Here is a 27,116-nt window from a genome sequence, read left to right as displayed (position 1 = left end):
TATATGTATATATATGTAAATATATATGTATATATATACACATACATATAGTAAAGCTTTGCAACAAGGATTCAATATGCTTCGCTTCTAGATATATGTCCCCATTATGTTTCCATATAGAAATGTATCTGGTCAGGTGTGTTGTCTTGTATAATCTTCAGCTGTCCACCACATAAGAGTACCTTCTTTATACGGTATTCCTGGCTTCAGGCTGACTCTCCATCACTTATGTAATATTGCCTCCCAACCAAATCTCAGTATAAAATAAAGGTGGAAAAGTAATGAGGAAAAATTAGGAAAAATTTAAACGACAGTCATTTCTCTAACTTGAAGGTATTAGAGCTTTCTGCCTCTGTCCCTGGTAGCAGTTTTATCAGATTTCCCTGAAGTGGAATTGTGAGGATTATTTGTCTAGGAGCTTTCCTTCTAAAACATTTTTGAATAGAGACAATGAAAAGACTTTTTATGTGATCCTCACATAAAAGTAAGTAAATGTTATTATCCCCACCTCATAGATGAAGAAACCAAGAATAATAGAGGTTAAGGGGTCGCTTAGTATTTTAATATCAGTTAGTATCAAGAGAGGATTAAAACTTCTTCCTGACTTGAGGTTTAATATTCTACCCATTATATGAGGTTGGCTCTCCCATGCTTGTTCAACTCCCTTTTGAGGTCTGGTCTTACCTTTATGTACATGAAAATAAAATTTTAGGAAGCCAGGGGCTGCAATGTATAACATATTAGCTTTGAAGTCAAGAAGACTTGAGTTCAAGTCCTGTCTTAGAAACTTGCTTGTTTTGTGATTCTGGCCAAATTACCTAACCTCTGTCATTTGCAATTTCCCCATCTGTAAAAGGAGAATATTATACCCAAAGGTCTCTAAGATTCCTTCCATCTATAAATCTATAATTCTATGAGTCCTGGTGCAGACAAAATAACAGAGAATGTTACGGATGGTTGCGAGGAACATGATAGTCACAGTGCAAAAGCAAAGGATAACAGATGAATGGCCCAAGTGCTCTGTTGGCATGGTAAACCCCCGGTGGCAAATGTGTGGAAGGCATGGGATTGGCAGGCTGGGCTGAGTTACAATCTGTATCACTAGAGGCACTGGAAGCCATCTTGTATTGGATTTTATTGTTTTATAAACTTTTGTCTCTTAAAATGGATCCCTAGTTCTGGATAGAAAAGTGGATGAGACTGTGAGCATGTATGTGTGTGTATATTTATGTGTATATATGTGAATGAGTGTGTGTGCATGTATATGTATGTGTATGTATATGTGAGTGGGGTTTCAGGGGTTGGGGGAAGGTGGCAGCTAACATTGACCTGAACTTGGATATATAACAAATTGTTTAGAGGAAAAGATAAAAGAATACTTTTGCATCCATGTCCTTACTTCCAATTGTAATAGAAAAAGCTATTTTGGGGAGCTCTATTTGTTAACACCGTCAGATCTTTAGCTCAGCCTTTAGCGATTAGGTAAGTGTAAGAGCAATAAACAAAGGTTTTAGTAGGTGATTCAGGCATGTCTATAACCTACATTTCTTTTGGAAATGGGTACTATGAATTTCTTGAAGTATTATCAATAATTTTATTTTTGATGCCAAATAAAATTGGAGTCTTTTCCTGTTTTGGGTTTCATAGGATAAGTATATATATATATATAACTATACTTCTACCTATATCTACATCATCCCTATCTATATCTGCATCTTTGTGTCTCTATCTCTATCTCAAACTCTCATCATCTCTATTTCTAGTATATATTTATAAGTATGTATGTATGTATGTTTACTTACCTTGATGAATCAAGAGATTCATCTACTTTCCATCTGTATCTCTGATTGGTCTATATAACATTCCCTCTCAGGATAAAAGGTTCTATTTAACCTCAGTCTTGGATACTCGATATCTTCCAAACATCCTCAATCTTCTTTCCCCTCTGATTGGAAGGTAGTAGAATAGAACACTGAACTCCATCCAAAATTTGCTTGATAGAGAGCAGAGCTCTCTTGCAGCTGAGTCACCTTTCTTTCTGAAGCTTTGTTTAGTCTGAACTCCATAGGATGAGATGCCCCCATTCTGGATACACTTTTGTGTCTCCCTGCCTCCGTGGCTTTCCAAATTTCATTTGTGTGTTCTTTTTTCTTGCCTCCCCTTAGAGGCACTTAGACTGTGAGTGCCTCGAGGGCAGAGGACTGTTTTTTTTTTTTTTTTAAATTTATATTCCTAGTTCTTAAGACAGTGCCTGGCACATTGTAGGTGCTTAATATTTGCAAATTAAATTTAATAGTGCATTTAAACATTTACTGTGTGCCAGGTACTGAGTAAGGACTGGGGATACTAACAGATAGAGGCAAATATGATAACTGTGACCTCAAATAGTTGTCATTCTAATTGGGGGTTTTTACAACTGGAATGAATCCCAGGAAGATAGAGTTTGATTCCTTTATTTGATATCTGAGGAAACTAAGTCCCAGGGAGAAATAAGTAATTTGTTCAAGATCAAGGTGAGGTAAGTGAGTCAACAAGCATTTTATGAAGCACCTGCTTTAGGCTGGGCATTGTGCTGCACACGGGAAATTCATACAGATGGGATAAATGAGAGATGATCTCAAAGAGAGGCCCAGAGAGGAAGGAAAGGCTGGGAAAGGATTCTTGTAGAGCAAGGATGGAACTTTAACTGAATCCTGAAGGAAATCAGGAAGATCAGGAGGAAGAAATGAGGATGGGGAGTATTTTAGGTGTGGGGGATAGCTCAGGACAATGCCTAAAGTCAGGAGATGGAGTATCTTGTGGGATATCCCATGCCATTAATTCACAGAGTGTGTGGTAATGAATAACATATGAAAATCCTGGTAAGAAAAGAAAAGGCTAGGTTATGAAAGGTTTTAAAAGTCATATGATTTTATATTTGCTCCTGAAGGTAAGAGGAAACCACTGGAGGTTACTACATGGTGTGGGGTAATGACATGGTTATACTTGTGTTAGGAAGATTTATTTGACAGTTAAGTGGAGAATGAACTGATGGGGATAGATTCGAAGCAGGGAGATCAGCCCTAGTAGAGATAAGTTGAGTTTCCAGGTCTGAAGTGATGAAGGTCTGCACTAGAGTGATGGCAGTGTTGAAAATAGAAAGGATACAGAGATGTTAAAAAGGTAAAAAAAAAAAAGATTAGATGTAGAGGGTGATAGTGTGAGAAAGAAGTTCAGGATACCTCGACTGGGAGAGTGGTGCTGTCATTGAGAATAGTAAGGATATTAGGAAGAGGAGATGATCTGGGGGAAAGGTAATATGTTCCCTTCTGGACATGTTCAGTTTAAAATGTTTACAAGACACGCCATATGAGGTGGTCAATAATGGGCTGTTGACAACATGAGAGTAAAGCTCAAGAGAGAGGGTAGGGCTCGACAAATAGAACTAAGAATTTTCTGCAGAGAAACAATAATAGAATCCATGGGAGCTGGTGAGATCACTGAGAGAAATAGTATAGCCGAAAAGAAGATAGCCTAAGACAGTCTTGGGGAATAGTATTAGGAACAGGATTTGAATTCAAGTCCTCTGACCATAGAACTGGTGTTACTATCCTACTGTGCATGAAAGTATATTATAATGGAAGCATTTCCAACAAACTGCTGACAGATTGGAGGTATTTCTTTTTTAGCTGCTTGCAATTCTCACTTGCACTGACCAGCTCTGCAGTTAACATGTATCTCATCAAGACCCTTCAATACTACTGACCAAAAAAACCCATTTAGTTCCACACCTTTGATTTTCTTTCTTGCTCACTAGCTTTAAAACTGAACCAGTGGGACTGAATGATGTTGGAATGGTTCCAAATCAGAACACAATGCATCTCAAATTGGCCCTCTGCCTAAAGGTATCATTTTCAACTGTGACTTGCCCTTAATTTTGAAAATCATCCTTTTAGCTTTTGATTTTTCAAAGGATGAGTAAGAATTAAGGCCCTATGATGGTTTGGGTTTTTTCTCCCTCCTACTGCTTTTTTTCTTTCTCTCCTTAGTACAAGGTTTCTTTTCCTGAAAGAACAATAAGAGATACTGATCTTTTTCTTTGTCAGAGAAAAGAGTTGGGGCACATGAAATAAATCCCTCCTCTTCTCCTGCACTCAAGGTTTCATTTGTGTGCTAATTCCCATAGGTTATCTAGGGCATGATCTTGAAATGCAACCTTCACTTCCATTTGGATTCTTGGCCCTCAAATATGGACAGAAAGACCTTCCTCCTTTGCCAGTAACATTATTAATGGTGAGAATGCTAAGCAGCAGTAGCAATTATATCGGTGTAAATAGCAAATTATCCTGTGATTAAGGATAACAATTGATAATACATGTATTTGGTAAACATGAGTGCCAGGATGTATAAAACATAAGCTACATGGTAACACTTGCTGTTTTTTTTTTTTTTAAACAGAAGAGTTGGGGGTTGGTGAGGGATCATTTTCAGATAGCAAGCTGTTGCAATAGACATATATACACATGCATATATAGTACATGTGTGTATATAAATATACATTTACATATATTTATAAACACACATACATAGAAGAGGAGGTTTGTTGCCATTTAACAAATGGTTGCAATATACATATATGGGCATATAATATTACATTTATATATATCAAGTTTTATGTAATGTACATATATTCAAACATAAAATTATATATTACACACATGTTGTTCTTCAGTCATTTCAATTATGTACAACTCTTCATGACTCGATTTGGGATTTTCTTGGCAAAAACACTCGAGTGGTTTGCCATTTCCCTTCTCCAATTCATTTTATGGATGAGGAAACAGGCCAACAGGGGTATATGACTTATCCAGGGTGCCATAGATGGCAAATGTCTGAGGTCAGTCTTCTTGACTTCACTCAATCTACAGTGCCTCTAATTGCCCATATACCTGTATATGGTAAGTGTATGATAAGATAAGAGAAAGGGACTGGAGGTGTAAGTTCATTGATCTACACAGGCAGGTAATAAAAAGTTATTAAGTACTTACTATATCCCAGTATGGCAGCCAGTTAAGTGCCATGGACTGGCAAACCACTCTAGTATCTCTGCCAAGAAAATTCCAAATGGGGTCATAAAGAGTGAGACACAACTGAAACAACTAAACAACAGAAAGTTCTAGGCAGTGTGCTAAGCAAGGAGTATACAAATACAAACAAAAAAGAAAGGCAGTTCCTGCCCTCAAGGAATTTATATTCTAATAGGGGGAAATAATGCATTAAAAGGAACTGAAAAAGGGAGGGGGTACCCTGGGTTTCCCAGTGAGTTCTGGAGAGTCAGAAGCATAGATAGAAAAGAAAGCCTGGCTGGCCTGGGTCCGTTCACAATCTATAGTCTTTGGGAAAAGCTTGTCTATGAGAGAATGGGACAGCATGGTGGAGGGATATTCCAAATTGAGAAGGCCAGACGTCCTGAGAGAAATTCCAGAATGAGAAGATAGCTGAATGGTTCTGTTGAAGACTGGTGAGTCAGAAGCACAGAAAGAAGACAATTTAAGCATGGCTGGTGTAGACTGGCTCCAAAATCTAGGTCCCTGGAAGGAGATCACTAATGAGAGAAGAGGGTCAATTTGGCAGGCGTTATTTCAGGATAAAAGGTTTCAGTTGCTCAGGGAAGTTGTGATGAGAATTCCTCCATAGAGGGAAATCTTTGATGAAAAAATTTCTACCATAACACGTCAGCACCTTCTCTTGTAATTTACAAATTAGGGATTCAGGGCACTTAGGGTACGGAGAGGGACTTGTCCAGGAACACAAATTTAATGGGTGCCAAGGGGGCCTGGAATTCCATTCTTCTTGGGCTTGGAGTCCACTTTCTATCTACTACTCTGAATGTCTCCTTATCTTGTCTGTTGTGATTTATGTCTTGTATGTCTTATGTGCATATATTTATACTTATCAATTCTTTTTATATATGTTCCCACATACATATGTACACATATTTGATATAGTTTACACATGAGAGAGCATATAAGACTATTAAAAATGTCAGCAGACAATGCTTTCTTTGGTCTTAATCATTTAAGATCTGTTCTTTAGGAAGACTATGCCTACAAGGGAAGTACACATCTTCAGAGATGCCATTTAGCTTTTTTTTACCCATTGGAAATAAGATTTATGTTTTATTGCGATTTGTTATTTTTTTTTTAACTTCCAACAAATTCATCTGGAAAAGCTGATTTAAAAAAGAAGGCTGATTTCATTAGCTGTTTATAAATATTTTTAATTTGCAAATGAAAAGTGCACACTAATAATTAGTCATAGCACACAACTCTTAAATCTTATCATACTGTTCTGAAGCCATGGTAAATCAGATTATTTTTATTGTTAAAAACATGGGTTGATTAACTACAATGTTCATGACATCATACTAGCTATGATGGAGCTACAAGAGTGAACAAACTGTGGTTCTACTAGCAGAGAAGCCACTAAGGCACCGAGGAGCACATTCTCCTTGGGAGGACCTGGGCTCCAGCAAGAGGTTATTCATTCCTTGCACAACACCCTATATTTTTAATTGTTTCATAATCATTTATGCCACCTTTTACAAAGAAATTTCCCATGGATGGTTGAGATGACTGTCTTCCCTAGAGAAGTTTAGAATCTACTAAGTTCAGATATATGAAATTCACCATTAGGTGACTGAGAAGTTAAATGTATAGCACAGAAAAGAGCAGAAAAGCAGCCTCCATGGCAGGAATGCCTCCAAAGCAATGAGACACGGTGAGAAGCAGTTAGATGTGATATGATGGACCTAGAGAATAGAGGACTTGAATTCTATCTCAGAGATACACAAGATGTATCTTCATGGGCAAATCATTGACCTCGGTAATTCTGTTTATTCAGATATTAATGAAGACATAAAACTTGATGATCTCTGTTCCTGTTCAAAATATTTGCAAATATAGTGTATAGTGACACTATAGTTGCCCATATGACCTGTATATGGTAAGTATATGATAAGAGAAAGGGACTAGAGGTATAAGTTCATTGATCTAGACAGGCAGGTAATAAAAAGTTATTAAATTAATTAAATTTTAAATTATATATAAACAAATTATGTGTATATATTAATTATATATAAATATAAATTATATATATATGTGTATATATGTATATATATATATGAATTACAATTTTTAAAATTACAGCAAATAACCCAGTATGGCATCCAGTTAACTGCCATGGACTGGCAAAACATTCTAGTATCTCTGCCAAGAAAATTCCAAATGGAATCATAAAGAGTCATACACAAGATTGATGCCCCATTTAAGCTTTAAAAGAGGAAAAAAATATGAAAAAATCTGATTACAAACAACATAATTGAAAAAGTTATTAATTACTTAGTATGTGAATAGAATTGTCTGAATGTTTGATGGCCTACTTTGACTTTGGTCCTCCCTCTGAATTTATATACCTAGAAGATAGCTCTTGCAAGGATAAGAGGAAAATGAAGGCTTGCCTGCCATGAATACAATGAAATCACCATTCAGGGATCCCATGCAACATATATTTATTAAATGTCTTTTAATGCTCCCAATATTCTTCTTTTCAGATAATATTGCACTGATTTCAACAAGCTCCCAAACATTGACAATATGATATCTCATGTATTTCTAATCTCTTGGGAGAATTTAGTCTAACTATCTATACATGGTAAACTAAGTGGATGAAGAAGAGAAAGAATGCCTGTCGTCTGATTTGGGACGTGTGTTTGAATGGATAATCAGTAAAAGTCACATTCAATATCTCTATATCTATCTATACCGCCGTTCCCAATCCCTACATACCAGTCTCTATCTCTATATATCATGCCTACATATAAATCATCTATAGGCATTTATCTATTCATTTTTTATCTCTGTATCTATCAGCATATATATCAATCTATGTACTCCCAGGAGGAAACTCCTTCTAACAATGCAGATTGACATCTTCTCTGAAAGTTATAGTGTTGGGAAATTGTTGAGAACATTGTTTTCTTGTTATCTAAAAACTTTCCCATGTACATTTACTTTTCAGATATTGCTCACTTGATTTCTCTCTCTCCAATAGCAATTATATTTCTCCTCCCTTTCATGACTAAACTTTTCTTTAAAGTTGAAAATATTATGTTGTAATCCACATTCATCCCCCATAGTCTTTTCTCGAGGTAGATGGCTCTCTTCATCACAAGTCTATTGGAATTGGCCGGAATCACCTAATTGTTGAAAAGAGCCATGTCCATCAGAATTAATTATTGCATAATCTTGTTGCTGTGTACAATGTTATCCTGATTCTACTCACTTCACTTAGCATGTAAGTCTCTCTAGGCCTCTCTGAAATCATCCTGTGGATTATTTCTTATAAAACAATAATATTCCATAAGATTCATATCCTATAATTTATTCAGCCATTCTCTAACTGAGAGGCAGCCACTCAGTTTTCTATTTCTTGCCACTACATAAAGGGCTTCCACAAACATTTTTGCACATGTGGGTCCCTTTCCCTCCTTTATGATCTCTTTGGGATACAGGCCCAGTAGAAACACTGCCGAGTCAAAAGGTATGCACAGTTTGATAGTCCCCTTTGGCTGTAGTCATGATTAAACTTCTTAAGAAAACCATCTATAATTACTATTTCCCTCTGTCAGCCTGAAAATCTTTATCTCACTTGGACTGGAAGTGAAGGAACCACCATAGATTCAATCCCATAGCTGATAGGAGCATAAGCTCTGACCTGCTCCATTTCCAATATGGACTTTTCAGTCCTTCCTAAAAGGCCTATTCTTTTCCATGAAGCAGGTTTCCATGCTTCTTTGCCATCTCATCTCCCTTGGATTTTTTTCCCATTAGTACTTCATAGAGAATTTACACAAAAGCCCTGGAAACAGTCATTGATTTCCTCTCCCCACATTTTATTTATGAATTTATTTTCCAGGCTGTTCTTTTATTGTTGCTCATTCTTGCTATGATACTTTCCACTCCTGTCTCTTTGGGGTGGATATCTTGTGGGTGGATCTTGATGTCTTTTGTACAACTTTTCTTTTTTCTTTTTTTTTTATTAAAGCTTTTTATTTTCAAAATATATACCTAATTTTCAACATTCACCCTTGCAAAACCTTGTGTTTCAAATTTTCCCTTCCTTCTCCCCACACCCTCCCCCAGACAGCAAGTAGTCCAATATATGTTAAACATAAGCAATTCTTCTATATATATACCCACAATTATATTGCTGTACAAGAAAAATAAGATCAGAAAGGAAAAAATGAGAAAAAAACAAAATGCAAGCAAACAAAACAGCAAAGATGAAAATACTATGCTGTGATTCACATTCAATTCCCACACTCCTCTCTCTGGGCACAGATGGCTCTCTCCATCATAAAACGATTAGAACTGGCCTGAATCACCTCGCAGTTGAAAAGAGTCACATCTGTCAGAATTTATCATCACATAATCTTGCTGTTGCAATGTACAATGTTCTCCTGGTTCTACTCATATTCTTGATCTATCTAAAAGTCTCCTGTCTAAATGACATTTTCTCATCTTTTCCTCTTGAATAACATAAAGTAAATGTTATCTGCAGTATTCTACTCATTTAACGAGTCCATCAAATAAAAACACAAAACCAAGGCTGCTCTTGATGTTTTTCCTCCCTTTTCTTTTCTTTTTCTTTTTTATTTTAATTATAGCATTTTATTGACAGAACAAAATCATGGGTAATTTTTACACCATTGTTCCTTGCACTCACTTCTGTTACAACTTTTCCCATCCCTTCCTCCACCCCCTCCCCTAGATGGCAGGTAGTCATATACATGTTAAACATGTTAAAGTATTTCCTAGATACAATATATGTGTGCAGATCCATACAGTTCTCTTGTTGCACAAGAAAAATTGGATTCAGAAGGTAAAATTAACAGTTTACACTCATTTCCCAGTGTACCTTCTCTGGGTGTAGCTGATTCTGTCCATCACTGATCAATTGGAATTGGATTAGCTCTTCTCTATGTTGAAGATATCCACTTCCATCAGAATACATCCTCGTACAGTATCATTGTTGAAGTCTATAATGATCTTCTGGTTCTGCTCATTTCACTCAGCATCAGTTGATGTAAGTCTCTCCAGGCCTCTCTGTATTCATCCTGTTGGTCATTTCTTACAGAGCAGTAATATTCCATAACATTCATATGCCATAATTTACCCAACCATTCTCCAATTGGCATCCATTCATCTTCCAGTTTCTAGCCACTATGAAAAGAGCAGCCACAAACATTTTGGCACATACAGGTCCCTTTCCCTTCTTTAGTATTTCCTTGGGATATAAGACCAGTAGTAGTATGGCTGGGTCAAAGGGTATGCACATTTTGATAACTTTTTGGGCATAATTCCAGATTTCTCTCCAGAATGGTTGGATTCTTTCACAACTCCACCAACAATGTATCAGTGTCCCAGTTTTCCCACAGCCCCTCCAACATTCGTCGTTATTTGTTCCTGTCATCTTAGCCAATCTGACAGGTGTGTAATGATATCTCAGAGTTGTCTTAATTTGCATTTCTCTGATCAATAGTGATTTGGAACACTCTTTCATATGAGTGGAAATAGTTTTAATTTCATCATCTGAAAATTGTCTGTTCATATCCTTTGATTTTCCTCCCTTTTCTAGATGTTCTTTGACCATCGCTTTAATATACCACTCTAGAACTTTACACTTACATGATGCATTATATTTTACAAAGCATTTTTTGCAAAGCATTATTCCATCCCATCTTTACAAAATCCTGTAGTACTATTGTCATCCCAATTTTACAGAGAAGGAAATTGAGTCTGAGAAATGTCAAATGACTTAGTATGGATCAACAGACCGCTGTTAAGTATTAGAGCCATAATTTGAATTTGTCTCACTGACTCTAAATCTAATGTTTAATGCATTAATTTTAATAATACAATAGTACTCCATCACAATTATATACTTCAACTTTTCTTGTATTGTTTGTGGGGTTTCTTTTTAGGTTTCTCTCAAACTCCAATTATTATAAATGATGGACAGGGTTTTTGGTTATGATTTTGACTAGAAGACCTTAGATAATTCACTTGAGCTCTTTTATTCTGTTTCCTTGTCTATTTGGACTGGATGGTTTTTGAAGTGTCTGTCAGTTCTAGAGTTAGGATCCTATGATTCTATCCCTGCCAATCTCCTTTCCAATTCTAAATTCCATTATTCTTTTCCTTTTTTATACAACAATCATTTCCAATCAACATAATTCCATCTTGTAATATGGAATACTTGCATCAAACTGTGATCATGCATTATATGTATTTATAATTATAATATTATTATTAAAATTATAATATGTATTTATATTATATACAGATATATAATAATATATGCAACATGGAGTACCTATAACCACTTCCATCTATGCCAAGAGGAAGGAAATACATTTCATCATCTATTTCCCTGGAACAAAAATTTTTTTTTTTTTTTTTAATCATAATTATTTTGGGTTTACCTACTGGGAGATTTTCTTTATAATAGAGAAATACAGTAAAACAAATCAACCAACACAGCAAATACCTATCAAAAATGACTCCATTCTGCACTCATAATCTCTAATCTCTCCAAGAGGTAAATTTTTGTTTCTTTTCTCTGAAAGTTTCACTGTACAACTCTGGCTTCTGATTAGTGCACAAAGGCTTTGAAAAATCTTTAAAATCTAGATGCATATCATTATCCTTATTACTAGGTATATTTCTAGAACTAGAAAGTAGAACATAATATAGTCCAGAGGAGTCAGACATAGATCCTTGGGGTGTATGGAAACCACAACATTCCTGAATGCAGCCTGAACCAGATTAAAATATAATTGAGGATTTTTTTTAACAAAGTAAAAATACAACAAAACACAAATGATACAACACTTTATTTCATTTTATTTTAAAAAATATATGCAGTTTTCAAAATTCACCCTTCTAAAACCCTGTGTTAGAAATTTTTTTCCTTCCCCTCCCCTGAATGGCAAGTAATCCAATATATGGAACATATGCAATTCTTCTATACATATTTCCACAATCATCATGCTGCACAAAAAAATCAGATCAAAAAGGGAAAAATGAGAAGGAAAACAAAACCCAAACAAACAACAATAAAAAAGTGAAAGTACTGTGTTGTGATTCACACTCAGTCCCCCTAATCCCTCCCTTGTAAATGGCTCTTCTCCATCACCAATCCATTAGATCTGACCTGAATCACCTCACTGTTGAAAAGAACCACATCCATCAGATCTGATCATCACATAGTCTTGCTGTTGCTTGTACAATGTTCTACTCACTTCACTTAGCACCAGTTCATATAAGTCTCTCCAGGCCTTTCTGAAATCATCCTGCTGATCGTTTCTTATAGAATATTCCATGACATTCATATATCCTAACTTATTCAGTCATTCCTCAGCTGATGGGCATCCCCTCACCTTTTCACTTTTGTAGCCACTACAAAATGGGCTGCTACAAACATTTTTGCACATGTGGGTCCTTTTCCATTTTTATGATTTCTTTGGGATACAGACCCAGTAGAGACACAGCTGGATAATGGGTATGCACAGTTTGATAGCTCTTTGGGCATAGTAATATTACATTTTAAAAACCAAGTTAACACACAGTCCACAGGGATTAATACATGTGATATAAGGGTGCTTATTTTTATTTGAGTTTGATATCAATTCTAGTCCAACCTCCTAATTTTACTGATGAAGGAAATGACACAAAAGTGTTACAAAAATTTGTCCAAAGTTTTACAAGTGAAGTAGTTCACTTAGAATTTGAACATGTGTTTTCCGATTTTGTCTGTTCCTCACCATGCCATCAGGCTGTCATCATTATGATACAGGATACATTTTTGATATTTTGGGTAGCACATGCATATATGTGTGCAGGTGCACATGTGTGTGTGTGCATGTATATAGATTTATTTTCAATATTGGCCATGATTTTATATATATAAATATAAAAAATCATGGCCTTTATTTTCAATATTCAATATTTCAATTTTTTATATTTATATATATACATATATGTATATATGTATATATATGTATATGTATATGTATATGTGTATATATATATATATATAAAATCATGGCCAATATTGAAAATAAATTTTAACTCTATATAATCATGGCCAATATTTAAAATAAATCTTTCCTCTATATAGTCATGGCCAATATTGAAAATAAATCTTTCCTCTGTCACCAAATTTGAGAAAGAACAAGATATTTGTGAAAGGCTCTTTGATTAATAGAAAAATCCCCAAAGCAAGAAACTAATATTTATTAAGCTCCTTCTTTGTACCAAATATTGTTTTATGTGCTAGAGGGAATGGACAAAAATGCAATAGTATATTCCCTCAAAGGGTTTATATTCTGTCAGAAGAGAAAACATGTATAGATCCAAGTTTATACACAATAAATCCACCGAGTCTTGGATGAGCACTTCCGGGGTTGCTTGTGTCCAGAAGCCGAAGCTTTGGCTTTTTGCTTCTTCCTTTGACAATCACTCAGTCCTAAACTGGTACTGGCAGGCCTTTCTTAGTCAGAAGGTGAGGTGGTGCAAAACCGAATTTGCTGTTAGTATTCAAACTTGTGTTGGTCTTAATTTTATAAAGGGGGAGGAAAGACTGTCCACTGCATGAGACCAATGCATAGCTGTCACCCAGAACATGCAGCAGGATGACACAAACAAGAGTGACTTTCTTCCTTAATTTTATCCAATGAGGTGGGAGGAAGATTGGGGAGGGTAAGGCAGTTAAAGGGAAATTGTTCCGCTGAGGCTTGTGTGCTGGGACATTGTGGCAGCTGCAGCCGATATTGCACAGGGAGATGCAACTGATTATGGATGCATTAGGAAGTAAAGGCTCCTGGAACTCAGTTGCCACATTCCTCATGTGCAAAAAGAAGGGCCAGAATGGGCAGGGAGGGACAGAAACAAGGAATATAAGTAAATTTAATTTTCACAGAGAGCTCAGTACGATAATACTGAACAGCAGCATCATGCTAATGTGGAATTTGATTTACCCAAGTCTCTTATGACTGGTCCCAGGAAATTGGGTTAACATCGAAAGGACAAACTTGCCTTTTTTATTTCTCCAGGCTCCCATAATCCTTGAATGGTCCTGCCAAACAACTGGGGACAAAGTTAGCATGAATTCAGATCACTCTGAGTGCCTCAGGGAGCTCTGCTAGGGCCGGAGCTGTTTAACATGCTTAATCAATGAATTGGATTAAGGCATAAATGGCACGCTTATATGATTTGCAGATTGCCCAAGTCTGGAAGGCACGGTTAACACACTGGATATTAGCATCCATCATAATTTTGACAGGCTACACGTTGGACTAAACCAAACAAGAGAAATTTTAATAGGGTTAAATGTAAAGTCTTATATAAGGGTTCAAAAAAGCCAACTTCTTAAGTGCAATATGGGGGTGGATTGTCTAAAAAAAAAAGATATGGAGATGTGTGTAAACTCTATAAAAGAGTTATCTGTGTGAAGTTCCATGAGGAGAAGCATCACATCCAGGTTCAGAGAAGTGATGTCAGTAATTTGAGGTTCATTTTGCGTACCAGTTTGGGGAGGATACTGCTTTAAGAAGAGAATATACTGGATGGCGAAGGGCTTTGTAATTATGTCACATGAGGATAGCCTGAAGAAACAAGGAAGCAGGGATGGTGGAGACATGACAGTCAGCTTCAAGTATCTGCGTTTTCATATGGAAGAAGGATGAGGACCCATAAGGAAGAATCAGAAGCAATCGATGGATGGGGAGAGATGGAAAGGAGACAAATCTAGGCTTTACATCACGACAAACTTCTTCCTACCTAAAGTCATCCCAGAGAGTAATGGGCTACTTTTGGAGGCAGTGGGTTCCACTACCCATTGATAGAGGATTCGAGTCAGTGTTTGATGACCACTTGTCAGAGAGGATGTGGAAAGTGTTCTTGTTCAAATATGAGAGAGAGACTAGGTGGTCTCAAGGTCCCTTCCAATTTCAAGATTTGTATCTTTCTGATATATGGTAAGAACATAGAGAGGCAGATTTTGAATTATCCCTGTCAGATGGGCAAAGAAAGTCAAGGATTTGGTTATTACTTTTCTACCTTCAAGTTTCTATTTTACTCAGTCAAGTGTTAATATGAAAGCTCCACAAGTGCTGGGACATCTTTCCCTTTGTGGCCCCAATCCTTAGCATAGTGCCTGGCATATAGTAAGCAATTAAATGTTTGTTGATTGACTAATAAATAAAAAAGTATGTGCAGTTACATATGCTTGACTTCACATTTATAATTCGAATCCGTTTCATGAGGAATATTCGGCAATGTCAAAATTGAGGTTTTGGTTTCTCCCCAGAATTCAGCAGGTGGTCTGTGACTTGCCTTATGCCATTGCTGACATCACCTCTGGATGAGCATTTTGAAGCTATGCACACATGAAGCAGAGCAGGAGTTACCGGGATAATTCACCAAATTGCCTTGATTGTCAAGCCTGGGCACATCCAGTTGCCTAGGAGTGTATTTTTGGGTCACTAATGTATCTCAGTTTATGTGGTTGTCATGTCAAAAAGCAAAACAAAACATGGATGGAAAACCAATTTGCTGCCATGTGAGAGAAGGGGCTTTGACAGAGGAGGATGACCCCGGTTCCCTAGGGAAAAAAGAAGCAAGGTCAATTGTATTTATTACTGAGCTGATCCTTTTAGAAGCAGGATATTGTCAAGTCTTCTTAATGTAATCGACAGGGAAGCAGCAACAAGGAGCTTAACAAAAAGCAGAGCTTTCTTTATATCAGAGTGGCTGAGTTGCAGAGCAGTTTGTTGGATATACTAGAGCTCAAAACTCTAATGTATACTATTAAAGCACAAAGTAAGCCCCAGCACTGAGGCGTGCTGGACAGAGCCCTGCCTCAACACTGAGGCAGGCTGGACAGAGCCCTGCCCCAACACTGAGGCATGCTGGACAGAGCCGCGTCCAAGGATCAAGGGATGCCGAATAGAGAGAGACTTTGATTGCAGTCCTGGATTTGTCACTTGAGGGACACTGGGGACAAGCACTTGGCATCTTTGGGCTTCACTTTCTGATATATATATATATATATATATATATATATATATATATATATATATATATATATATATATACATACACATACACACACACACACACACACACACACACACACACATATATATATATATATATATATATATATGTAAAAAACTAGAGCAAAAAAAAAAGTCTTAGGCTAGTTGACCTATGAGGTCCCTTTTACCTCTAAATCCATGATCCTAAGTTTTTGATTTTTCACCATTTCTGCTACATATGTCAAAAGAAGGCCAAAAAATTATGTCCAACTATACTAACAGGAAGACAGATATATGAATTATGTCAGAGCAGTGGTCATCTAGTTTTGGGTTTCCAACAACAGAAATCCAGAGACAGCTATTGACCATGGACCTGATGGATAGCCTACAAATCACTTCTGGAATGCTCATTCACACAAAAAGGATATAAGAAATCATGTGCTTCTTTTTTGTTCTTTTTTTGGAAAATTAAGCTGTTTTCATAAATGAGTCCCAGAACTGACTAATTCAAAAGGGACCCAAAGTTATAAAAAACAGAACAAAACAAAGAACCCAAAGGAAAAAAAATTCAAGGAAGTTTGATCCTATTCTTCTCTCCTTCCCTCTTTGCCTCCCTCCCTCCCTCCTTTGATTCCTCCCACTCTTCCTTCTTTCCTTTCTCCCCTCTTTCCCCTCTCCTTCCATCCCTTCCTTCCTCTCTTCCTCCCTTTTCCCTCCATCCTTCTCTTCCTTCTCTCTGTCTCTCTGTCTATATCTATTAATATCCAGGAAAGTTTGAATGCTGGACCCACGAGTTGATCAGGTAAGCATGAGCAAGGTTGGTGTGATTCCATTGATATTTATGAACTCATCAGTCATTGCAGTCCTTTCTGCCTACATCTTTCCTCTCTTCTGAGGCAAGGATCCTCTCTGGTCAGAGAAATGAATGGTACTTCCAACCATCAATATGCCTGTTCCATCTAGTATCATCTTTTGGGGGGAAAGAACACTGGCAGAGAAAAGTATACAGCAAAATGAATTTTTATTGAATTAAAAAAACATTCAATCAACACATTTGTATTGATGATGATACTATATACATATCAATTATTTCCATTCAGACCAGAGGACTTGAATTGGAATGCCACTTAATACCTGTATGACCTTAATCAATGACCCCAATAGTTCTTAATGTTCCTCTTCTGTAAAGTGAGGGGGTTGAACTAGATGAGCCCTAAGCTCCTTTCCACACAAGGGCCTAAGATTCATTTGTTGAGCTTCTAATTCTAATATATGTAAATATTATCCTGGATATTATCAAGGGCAGTGGAAAAAAGACAGAGAGAGACGGACAGACAGACAGACACACACACAGACACAGAGAGAAACAGAGACAGAGAGACAGACAAAGAGAAACATAGAGAGACAGAGAAACAGAAAGACAGAGACAGAGAGACAGAAAGACACAGAGAGAGAGAAAGAGAGAGAGAGATACAGAGAGATACTGGTAAGTCATGTTCTTTGGTCTTAAAAAGCTTATAATAGACTTGGAGAGCTGACTGACACACTGATGAAAAATTACAAAAGAGCCCATGACCATAAGAAATTAAGCACACAATTGTTTGGTGCAGGCCATAATATTTGTAAACATTTGTACAGAATTCTACAGCTAACAAATCCAGTTCTAGTCAATAAATCTTTATTAAATTCTAATTTGAAGAAAGTAACTGTGAGAAGCTGTGAGGATACTGAGCCAAATATGAAAAATTCCTGCCTTTAAGGAGCTTTTGTTTTGTTAGTTCCCCACACAAAACTCATACAGATAAGGGGATGTTGGATAATTTGAGAAGGAAGAGACTAGTAATCATGTGTTGGGGGGTAATCAAATAAGGTGACTTGGAAGAAGAGGCCTTGAAAAGAAATAAGCATTCTGAACAATTGTAGGAGGGTACATAAGCACCAGGAACTATCTCATAAAACACATTTGAGAATAGTCCCCCTCCCCAGCCTCCTGATGACATGTGATTTACCTGGAGCACTTCTCCATGGGACTCTGTCTACTTACACAAGCCATGCGCCCCCACTGAAGAGATTTATTGTTGCCCTAATTATTATTTTCCCTAATTATGATTGCCTAATTGTTGATTATTTGCATGTAGACATAGATGCACCTGTATGTATTACAAATGTTACTAAATATATATGCATTCATATCTCCATATATGCACAAATACTATTTGTGTGTTTACATAATTCTCGACTCCTCTATTGAACCTGGTGATTTGTTACGGTAGACTTTCTCTTCTGTGCTGTAAATCATGGCTTACCCATCTCTGGGTGCCCCCCTGGACTCCTGTACATGTTCTTGAGGCTCTACTGAACATACTGGGTAGGGAGGGCTCGGGCTCCTCACTTTTGATTGCTATTGCAAAGATAGCAGAGGAACACACAGACTTTCCTTAGTGAGCCCTTGTTTTTAACTATGGACTAGACTTTGTCCTTTTTTTAAATTCATTTTTTTTATTGATAGAGACAAAACTCTCCTACTAATACATGCTTCTGGCAGAATGGAAAGTGAACTGTGATCTGGGTCCAGAGAGGAGCAGGAGGAGAAGAAGATGCGGTTCTATTTCATTTGAAGAATTATATAAGGTTGGCAATACCTACCAAAGACTTGCTCCAAGGTTTCTTCAGCACTGACATTCCCTCTTGTGGAAGCTATGTGTGATTTCCAGCGGTGATTCTGGAAGAATTAAAACTGCAGGTGATCTGAAAAGTCATAGAAAAACCCCTTAATCCCAGGACTCCTGATGAATGGGAACATGGTGACTTGTGGGCAAGAAGGAAAATGTAAGATCATCAAAGGCACTTGGAACAGTGGAAAAAGCTTGGTCCCATTTAGGTTATGAAAATTAGGAGTATCTCCAGTGCTCATCTCTTCCTTGGGAAATATTAAAAGGGCCAAAGATCTCCAGCTCCATTTTATCTTCCCAATGGAAGGACGGCTTCAAGCCTAACTCATATAGAGTGGGTTGCAATCTGCATCAGGGAAGAGAAGACCTTCAGAGGTGAGATCCCAAATACCTCACCCACATGAGTATTTCTAGAGCATCAAGCTCCCTTTGTTTAAATATATCATCTTTCATTTTAAACCTCTTTTCATTGTGATCTTTTCAGTGGAGAAGTGTGTTGTTTAAGCTATAGAGACCAATTGGTGGAATGTTATTTGTGGGTTATTTTCAGTTAAAGCTATGGCTCCCTAACAGGCTGCCAGTGATGTGTATATGGATGCATGCATGCACAGGTGTGTGTGTGTGTGTGTGTGTGTGTGTGTGTGTGTGTGTGTGTTAGGCAAGCATGCCAGAGTTAAAGTTCTGGATGTAAAGAAAGTCACCAATTCACCAAGGAATTTGATTACCTCTATCCATTATACATACACAGTGAGTGATCGTGCTACCAGCCATCTGTCATCTCTTTCATTTGCATCATCAACACCTGCCCTGTTTATCTGTTACATTCGTTTCTTCACGGAATTCTTATGCTGCTTTAATAAAATACAGAAATGTTATTGTTAAAAACCAATTAATTTACAATCCTCCACAGAGATAGTATTACTTATAATTCAATTTGGCTTCTAATGATCCAGCTTTCCCAAGAAATGACTTAATTCTGGTGTCAAAGAGTAGTTATTAGATATCACCCTGATGTAGCAAGTCCTGCACTGCGGAGGGAGACACGACAGCACCAGCTTGAGGTGTCCCTGGCCATTAATCAGAAGTCTGGAATGATTTCACTTTTTTTTTTTAACTCCTTCAAGAACTGGGTTGCAGACTCCCTTTCCCTCCCTGCCTGGCAGGGGCCATTTAGCCTCTCATAGAGAGCTGGGCAGTTCCTTGACCTCTTCAGGTGTGCTACAAGGTGAACGCAGAGTGGCCCCAAATGTCAAAAACATATGGTTTCTTTTATCAGAGGATGTAAGTTTGGACACTGACAAAGAGCTTGAGGCTTCTGTGATACTCTCTCCACCTTTCCCTTCCCCACCCCGCACCCACTGTTTATTGGCTATCTGACATGGAATGGACTTTCCAGTGGAGCTATTCTGTAAATGGCCATCCAATTATGACTTTCTTCTTCCTAAATCACGAACTACAGATTCCTAGCACTGGACACCGATTTCTTTCTGTTTACTAAGATCCAGGTTATAATAAACAGAGATCAGGGTGAGGCAAATTGCTAACGGTGTCAGTCCGGTTTCACGTGTCGCCTTTTGTCACCTCTTCCCTCTGTTTAACTAAAGGACTCACTGAACATATGGATATCACCACCAAATTCTGAAGCCATCGGGCTGGGTTTAAGGTAACCTCAAGAATTGTGAGTTGAAGAAGCTTACCAAATTTTCTTTCTTTGTAAGCCAGCTCTCAGCATCTCCTGTCTCCAGCCTGTCATTGATGTGTTGTCCGGAACTTCAGGTCAGATCTGTATAAGTTGTGATGCAAATTCATTTTTTAATTTATTGCATCTTTATTTTAGTTTTAACAGATATGAAAAATTAGTTACATTCAAATTCCTAAAATAAACTATGTGTCAATAAGTATACATACACATGAACAGAGATATGTGGATAATGCACATGTAAACATTCAAAAAATATGACTACAATATTATAACACAAACATAAGTTTAATATATACATATACATATTAGATGTTATATATTTTCTAAACCATAAGGCTAATGCTGTTAGCTAAAATTATTAAACAAAACATATGTATGCCCCTCACTTTACATGGACAAATGCCATTGTGTATTTTGTATAATATAAGCTAATTTTTGCATGATATTTATAGGCATAATTATATATATAATTTTACAGAAATACATATGTATATATGTGTGCATGCGTGTATACTCATACACATTCATATCTTGTACATAACTATGTAACCAGACACAGATAATGTGTATATTCGATGTATATGTGTCTAGGTAAACATTAATATTTACATAATATTTATGTGATATGGATTATATATGCTACAGACACTGGATGTTCATATATGTATATATCATAAATGTATAATCAGAGCCATATATATGCTCATATATATACAAGATTCTTGTACCTATAAATCCTGCACAGACTATAAAATATGATATAAACACACAAAGAATATAGAGGTGCATTTAGACACGTACATACTTTTAACAATTTTGTATTTGTTATCTTCATATTCATTCGATAAATACGTAAGGACATTCATGTTGTCAGCCCATTAGAATGCAGATTCTTTATGAGGAGGGTCTGTTTCTTTTTTTTCTTTTTTTTTTTTTTTTTTGATCCCCAGTGCCTAGCACAGGGCCTCAAACACAATAAGTATTTAATCAATACTTGTTGAATTGAAATAAAAGCCAGCTTTAGCCATTCAAGGCTTTCTCTGTTCCTCACTAAAACAGAAAACTCAAACTCAGCAAATGTTTTGTACATATAGAGCCTAGCTCAATGCTTGTTATGCAGCAGCCATATAGAACATGTTTATTGACAGACTGGTGTTTCTATATACATAAATATGCACATGTATGTGACATATGTGTAAACTAGGAATATATGATATAGGAAGTCTATAGCGTATATAATCCACATTTCATAAATATTGTATAAATATCAATGTTTACCTAGCCACACAAACATTGAATAAATATATTATTTGTGTCTGGTGACATAGTATGTACAAAATATGAGTATACACACATGCACACACACACACATATATATATGCATATATTTTCACTTAGACATAAACATCCAATATATACACATATGTATGTAGAGTCGTGCAGTCATCAGAGACGATATGCTTCTCTGTAATATGGATTTAGATATACACATATTTAGAATGTGCACATACAGCACAGTGGCTGGCACATAGTAGACACTGAAGAAAGATTTGTTGCTTGGTGTTTGGCTATTGCCCAGTTATATATGAAGGGGAGTCAGCTACCAAAAATGAGACTCTTCCATGAGAAAATAAACGCAATTGTCACTAAAAATAGGAACCTCTGACAACAATCGTGGAGATCGGGAATAAACAGTAAATGCATTTCTCCAATGTGTATTAGAGGTGTTCTCCATAACTTGGAGCCTCTCAGTGGACCACCCCTAAAAATACTCAATCCGTAGTGAACATTACCACTCATTTGGATTGCTATAAGGAGGGGGGGGGGGGACGGAGACCGGTGGTTGTGGTGGGGAAGCATGTTTTTTTATGGCCTTAATTAAGTCCAAATGCCCCAGTTCTACTTCCCCCAAATCTAATTTTTACCATATTAACCATTATGCTGTATTTTGCCTGCCAACAAATTTTCTTTCCATAAAATGTCTTTGCCGCCAGCTTTGAAACAGGTTTACGGCATGTTAAAGCTACAGGGTGTTAGAAAGGTAGTAACACAGAGGCAGTCTGACTTCTTATGTGATAAAGGCCACCTTCAAAGCAGAAAGAAGGAAGGCTAATTATTTTCCTCAAGCACAGACGCTGGCTTTCGTGTTTGGGGAGATGAAACTCCAATAGTTATGTTCGAAAAAGCATTTATTTTTTACGTGAAAATACTAAGGGAAGCAAGTGCCTAATACATATCTTCCACAGCAGAGTTCTTGCAGATGGATTATCCAATCTAACTTTCTACCCTCTTCAAAGGATAGCTAACCACTTATTTAACTGTTCAGATGCTTTTTTTATTTAAACCAGTCAATGAACCTTATTTATTACAATGAAAATTGAGAGGTTATCACTTAATCCTGCCAGCTTAATGAATTTCCTTTCCTTTTAAACCTCTTTTGTAGGTAAACATTATCTTCTCCATTCGTATTCTAGATTAAGGCATGACAGACTTTGAAAAATTTAAGTCAGATTATATGAAAGGCAATGTGACATAGGGCATAGAGTACCAGAAGGCGAGGAAGAAAGAATGGGGTTCAAATTCTGCCTATAATGCTTACTACCTCTACCTGGACAAATCACTTCATGTCCCTGAATCTAGCTGTCACATCTGTAAAATGGGCATAATGCCGATAGCCCACAAAGGCTTTCTTAAGGGAGCGACTATGTATAGATTGCTTTTACCTTCCGAAAGAAGGCGATAGTCCATAACTATGATTATTATTACAAGGCCATTCCGATCGCTTTGTTTCTCAGTGGCTTTCTTGCAGTTTTACACCATTGAAATTTCATTTGGAATAATAAACAACTTACCCCTTAAACGAGTGCTTTCTGTGTAAAGGGGAAGAGGCAATCCACTTGCCAAAGCAAAATCTCGTCTCCCAGCGCTGGGACTTAAGAGCCATCTGATTTTCCAAAATGGTCAAAAGTTGCTGCTGCCACCTTAGACAATGCCCCATCAGGCCCCGCGTCCAGGAGCGGTGCCAAATGAGCTGTAATCTAATATGCAAATGAGACGTTGGCCTTGCTATTGTGTCACTCTTCAGAATACGATCACCTGCACCCATCTCTCCAAGGAGGAAATTTCAAACAGAGTTAGCTCCTTAAACCTTCTAATTAAAATGAGAAATCCCCAGGCTTCCATGACTCAGCCTTGGAAGAAGATTATTAGGAATTTAATGGGGAAAATATCGCAGCTCAGACCATCTGTGACCCAGTGCTCTGTGAGAATTTAAAGAAAACTGGAGGGAGGAGACACATACTCCAGTGCCCGCTGGAGGAGTACTTTGTTGGAGCTGCAATAAATCAACATAGTTAGAGTACAGCCTTTTTCAGATTTAATTACTGTTACATAATTATTAGCAAAGCAGTCTCCTCTGAAACTGTAAAACTCATTACATCAAAAATCCCCAAGCTCCTGATGGAATTTATGAACTAGTTACTTTCTTTTTAGCTCTGGGAAAATCCAGCGGAATAGATTTCAGATTTGTCTCCGGCTTTTTAGCAGCAGAAGGCGATTGGGGCCTTTTGATTTTGTTTTGGTTTGGGGTCTGGGGTTTGGTGTTCTGAACTCCGCTCGCCATGCTCCACACTCCTGGTTAGCTGCCTCCGTGGATTCTTGCCTAAATGACAGAAACTGATCGTGGGGACAGGGATGAACGGATAAGTAAGCTACCCATCAGTCAGAGAGGGGGAAGAGTTATGTCTGGGGCAAGCCAATCGGAACCTGTCTCTCTGTGTCATAAGAAGATTGGATTATGACCATGACACATAAATGCTGAAGAACATAATTTTAAATAGGTGCTGCCATTGGAAATGCTCATAATCTTTAAGAAATCTGAAAGGAAAAACTTTCAAGAAAACCAGCAGAAGAAAACAAAATTTGGGGGCTGTTGGAAGGGGGTAGATATTATGCAGCCTGTCCGCCATTGGAATCACACTAGAGACATTCCCAACAACCTACAGAGAAGCAGCAGACAGCCCAATACTTTTATTTACTTACAAAAAGCAGATACTTTATAATTGTAATTTGCCCTCTGTGAAATTGTCCACAGAATATTAAATAGAAAAGAATGATAGAAGGATTCTAAGAATTCTGAGAATGATTTTATTATAATGATAATGAGGACAACAACGAGAAGACGTAGAGTGGTTTGAAGTTTGAGACACACTTGGTTTACATTATAGCACTCAGCATATGGTTGAACCTTAATTTTTGTTGATTGACTACTTGTCAGTATATTATAGTGGGATTTTTAGGTGGTGTCTGAGGTCCCTTCCAATTCTCAGATTCTCTCATCTGAACCTCGTGACAGTCTTAAGGGGGAAGGACCTATAAGACAAATCATATAGTGGTAAAACCCACCATGATTCAGTTGCTTAGAATTTCATTTAGTGCCTAGGACCGTGTTGCCCTGCGATATTCCTGTGCTAATATTCCAGTCCTCTTCTACCATTTTTAATTTCTATCCGGGTTTTTCATTTTAGGGAAGAACCGGGTTAGCCATGCTTCATGCCCACCCCTATTGTGCTTCCAAGATTCTGGACTTTGCCATCATGTCCCCCCCTCATACTTCCCTCCTCCAGCTTCTCAGCTCTGTGGTACATGCTACTTATCTACCCCCTGTAGAATTTAAGCTCTTTGAGGATAAAGGGATACTTTTCTTTCTTCTTGGTATTTGTATCCCTGAATTTAGTTTAGTGTTTGATACATAGTAAGCACACAATAAATGCTTATTACCTCCCTTAGAGGATGGTTTTGAGACCCAAATGAGATAACATAGGGAAAGTGCTTGGAAAACTTGAAAGTGTCAGATCAATGACATAACAGGAAAGAATATCTGTTACCACAACCTAATAAGAAGTCAACTAACTATTGTTTGAAGACTTCCAATTGGGGCAATGAAACAAGACCCCTCTCTCTCTCCCTCTCTCTCTGTCTCTCTCTGTCTCCCTCTCTCTGTTGCTCTCTCTCTTTTTTATCTTTTTTTCTGTCTTTCTCTCCCCCTCCCTCTCCTTTTCCTTCTCTCCCCCTCCAGATTTTACAGATAAGGAAAATGACATCTAAAGAGACTAACTATTTGCCTAAGCTATCTCAGGGAAAGATGGCACAGTCAGTACTTGGTTCTAGGACCGTTGGCTACATTTCCTTGTACTACAGAGGTTTCCTAAACTCTAAAATGTTGCTTGAGGTACTAAAGTTGTGATTTATTAGTGAGCAGATAAGTGGTGATGTAATGACATTACATTAGCTAAGAAGGATCAGAGACAAGGATGTGAGTATGGATTTTTCTCCTTCCAAACTTAGCGCCGTATCCACAAGACCACACTATTTCTACAATTGTACACACTTAGAACTTAGTAAATATTTGTTGGACTGAATTTAAGATCATATCTTGGGATCTGATTAGATTCTTGGCTACCATATTATAGTTCAATTTCATTCCCACAGATTTTTCAATGTTCTCTATCCCACCCCCCCTCCCAAGTTGAACATAAATGTTTTGAGAACTGGGGTTATTTAGTTATTTTATTTTACTTATTCATCCATTATCTATCTACTTATATACTTAATCATTGTTCATCCATTCACATAATGCTTCTTTGTCCATAGATTCTATTAATCTAATTGTTGATTGTCACTCAATTGTTTACCTATTTACTCATTCAGATTCATTTTGGTTTTATTTTTGCATCCTTGGTATCTTGCATACAATAAATGATCAATATCTGCTTGCTGAATGAATACTAATATTTCCTTTCTGCAAGTTGTTCACTTGTGGTTATTTTGAGAAGAAGGCCTAAAACATTTCTGGCCGAATTTCGGTCATAGCCCTTAGAATCCTGTCCTGTGATTATCTGATAAATGTGTCTCAGTCATTGGCAGGACCATTAGTTACTTGGAGATTTATTCTGTGCTCATGAAACAATCTTTTTCACAACTTGTTGGAGCCAGGAAAGTTGTTCAGTGCCTGTCAAATAGTCAAACATCTGAATCAAGAAATAAGTGCTTGAAATTGGTCAGCTTGGCAAATCAGGGACATCGTGTGAAGTTACAGTTGATATCAATCACTGTCTGAGTTCATGCTCAATTTAATATTTTCCCCATCATGTTTTTGCACAGTGCAACATTGCATGACCTGTCAAAGTTTTAACCATAGTATGACTGGGTAAAGTCCTCACAAAATGCAGCTGGCAAAGCTTTGTGCATTGCCAGTTTAGGATTTACTATTGCAACAGTAAAAATAATTCAATCTAATTTGGTCCATTGATTATCTTTAGTATATTTGGAGAAAAGATTTTTAAAGCAAATACAAAGGGTAAATACAATTAAATTATTATTTGTGATTTGCCTTTTCTTGTTTTAAATGTTTACCTTGTTTTTTATAAATATTTTTAACTAAACAGGTCTTTCTTATAGACTACTTTTTCACAAAGGCATGAATAACCCTTCTAGAACCTCAGAAATATTGTCAATAATTATTATGTATTTAATAAGAAACTAATGTTTGTAAGAGTGCATATTCTGTCTTTTGTAGTAAGAGAACCAAAAGAGAAAAAAG

The sequence above is a fragment of the Sminthopsis crassicaudata genome, chromosome 1 (genome assembly GCF_048593235.1).
Source record: "Sminthopsis crassicaudata isolate SCR6 chromosome 1, ASM4859323v1, whole genome shotgun sequence".
Taxonomy (NCBI): Eukaryota; Metazoa; Chordata; class Mammalia; order Dasyuromorphia; family Dasyuridae; genus Sminthopsis; species Sminthopsis crassicaudata.
Note: the sequence above shows the minus strand (reverse complement) of the source record.